At 39.7% G+C, this 3,131-nt stretch overlaps 1 pseudogene; it reads left to right on the forward strand.

The window, feature by feature from the left end:
* The first annotated feature begins 219 nt into the window (after positions 1-219).
* On the forward strand, positions 220-772 carry LOC102744474 (translationally-controlled tumor protein-like; annotated as a pseudogene).
* The last annotated feature ends 2,359 nt before the right edge of the window (positions 773-3,131 follow it).

Below are 3,131 nucleotides of genomic sequence, written 5' to 3' on the forward strand. Positions count from 1 at the left end.
ATTAAAATTAATTTTAACATTTGTTAGTCACAGGAGATCCATAGTCAGTGTATCTATTTCCCTTTTAAAATTTACCGGAAGCCCTTAATGAAATGTCTATCCAGCTTTTTCGCTCTCTACTAGCTTCCACTTGAGCATTGCTCTTGCTGCATCACACCTGGGAAGAGCTCCCACTTCCTGCTAAACCAGTGCTGCCCTTGGTTCTCTCCAGGTGCCCTCATGGTCATCTGCCAGGGCCTCATCAGCCATGATGAGATGTTCTTCAACATCCATAAGATCCGGGAGAGCCCCGATCCTGTGCCTAGAGGCGGAGGTCAGTAAGACAGAGCAAACATTGATGACTTGCTCATTGGTGGAAATGCCTCCGCTGAGGGCGCGGAGGGCGAAGGTACCTAAAGCACAGTAATCACTAGCATTGATATTGTCACGAACCATCACTTGTAGGAAACCAGCCTCACAAAAGAAGCCTACAAGTACATCAAAGATTACATGAACTCTATCAAAGGCAGACTTGAAGAACAGAGACCAAAAAGAGCAAAACCTTTTATGACAGGGGCTGCAGAACAAATGAAGCACATTCTTGCTAATTTCAAAAACTACCGATTCTTTATTGCTAATAACATGAATCCAGATAACATGGTTGCTCTGCTGGACTACTATGAGTATAGTGTGACCCCATCTATGATTTTCTTTAAGGATGTTTTAGAAATGGAAAAATGTTAACCAACTTGGCTATTACTTTGGATGTATCACCTGTCCTCATAACCGGCTGTTGCTTTTTATCCACACAATACCAGGATTTAGACAAATGGGACTGAAGCCATCTTGAGCTCTTCATTAATTTTGGGCTTGATTTACTTGGAGCAGAGGCATTGCTTTAAGGGAAAAAAAAAACATGTCATGTAGATTGTCTAAAAATAGAATACACTCAATCTAAAACAAACAAAAAGTGTCCATCAGTACTACTAGATTATTAACAAGGAGTGCAAATTTCAAGCCCTCTAGTGGTCAATACCATCCATGTTGCTCACTCTCTAAGACTTCCTCAAAGATAAAAAATTACTACAACTTCCAAAAATATTTCCACCATAAGATGACAGGCCATTATCTTTGTCCCCCAAACAGTGTACCATGTTCAAGTTCAAGCTGAATAATTCGTTATATCAAAAAAAGAGTTGTGAATACCAGTGTTAATTCTTAAAAATCATGTACTTATCTTTACTAGTAATAAAAAAAAAAATCAAGAAACCAAGATAAATTGTCAATATTTCCTGCCTTGGGTTTGGATCATATCCTTTAGTAACACAGTATATTTATTTTTTTTATTATGGCGTATCATATAGGCTTTAGGAGCAGGTATGACTACTTATTATTTATATGCATGGCTTAGAGGAGTTAATAAATATTTCTAAGTATTGGGTTCTACTAGTTTAAAAAATCTCGGTCATAATATGTACCTTATAGGAATTATGAAAAGGAAACAAAATTAAAATGTATACCTTAACTAGCATACTGCACGAAACAGAAAAGTGCTCATGAAGTCACTAAAATAATCGTGGTGGTGCTACTTTTGAGTGATAAAGGAAAACTAAGATATTTCTCAGTCACTGAGCACCAAAATAATAGACTCCCTCTATGATGATGACATATAAGTAGGAAGGAGCAAATCCTAATGGGTAGTTTTTTTCCCCTAATGGGTAGTTTTTTTTTTTTTTTTAAGATTTTATTTATTTATTTGACAGAGAGAGACACAGCACGAGAGGGAACACAAGCAGGGGGAGTGGGAGAGGGAGAAGTAGGCTTCCTGCCGAGCAGGGAGCCCGATGTGGGGCTTGATCCCAGGACTCTGGGATCATGACCTGAGCCGAAGGCAGATGCTTAACAACTGAGCCACCCAGGCGCTCCCCCAATCGGTAGTTTTAATGCAGATATTTTTAATATAGAATCTATAGGATGTGGTAACATTGGAAATAAGGAATACAAGGAAGAGATCAAACATTACTCCAAGGATTGAATTTGAAGAAGTGGGGAAATGGTACCATTAACAGAAATTGAGAGTTTGGAAAGGATATACTGTGGATCAAAATATGAAGTGAGATAGAAGAATGAGCAACTCTGGAGAGCTATAGGGGCTAGGGATCATGATGTGGGAGTTATCTATATGGAGCCGGGAGGCAAGGATTTTGGCAGTGCTATCCACTCCAAAGTAGAGTGAAAGGCCTAAATTTAAAGAAAAAAGGGAAGGAAGAAGAACAAGGCAGAAATATGAATACTGCAGGAACAATTCTTAGCAGTAGGAAAACCAGGAGAACTGGAATTGAGGAAGTCAAAGGAAGACTCATTTCAAGAGAAGGTGGTAATTGGCTATGCAGATTTCCACAGATTCTCATGAGGATGAGGCTTGAGTCAAGCTGCCTGGATTTGGTCATTGGGAGTCCCTGGCCTGGTTATTAGTAGGTTTCTTAGATTGGTAGAGGGATGGAAACGAGAATGCACAGACTTAAACGGATGGCAGTGGTAAAACCCATCTGAATGCAAATCCTTCTTTTACATTTCTGAGGACCACTTGGAATCTGGCTTTGCCAGCCTGTTGGAAGAGCCTAGTTTGAAGTTCAGGGAGTAGACCACAGAAATGTGCTCAGGAAATGAGGTGAGCTAGGAAAAGGGCTTGACTCTAGTCCCTGAAATATTTAGTGAGGACTTAGGAGTTTATTATTAACTTTCCCCCTTCCCGCTTAGTCATATTTGCAGATCCTAACCCGAATTAGTCCTGAGATGAAGTAAGAAACTAAGTTGAGGAATGGGAGTACCAGAGCCAGGGAGAAGCAAAAATTGGACAAGGCCTACAAAGGAGAGAGGAAGGATGTGTTCAGCTAAACCTCTGTAGTAAGAGGTGATAGTTACATAAGCAATATGTTTAGAAAATGAGTCACCTATCTCTCTGGAAAAGCAGTTGCTGATTTTCCAATATTATTTGCTCACTTAAGGCTTAGTGTAGCTAAGTATCAAAGTAGGAAATTCACTGGTTTTCCCCTGAAGACATGACTTCCGTAGTCCATGTGTTTACTCCACACTGTTTCTCCCCTTAAAGAGCAGCCAAACCTACATAGCTAAATATTTTCAGAGTTACC

Source organism: Leptonychotes weddellii, chromosome 2 (assembly GCF_054177405.1).
Source record: "Leptonychotes weddellii isolate Sample4059 chromosome 2, ASM5417740v2, whole genome shotgun sequence".
In the NCBI taxonomy this organism is placed as follows: domain Eukaryota; kingdom Metazoa; phylum Chordata; class Mammalia; order Carnivora; family Phocidae; genus Leptonychotes; species Leptonychotes weddellii.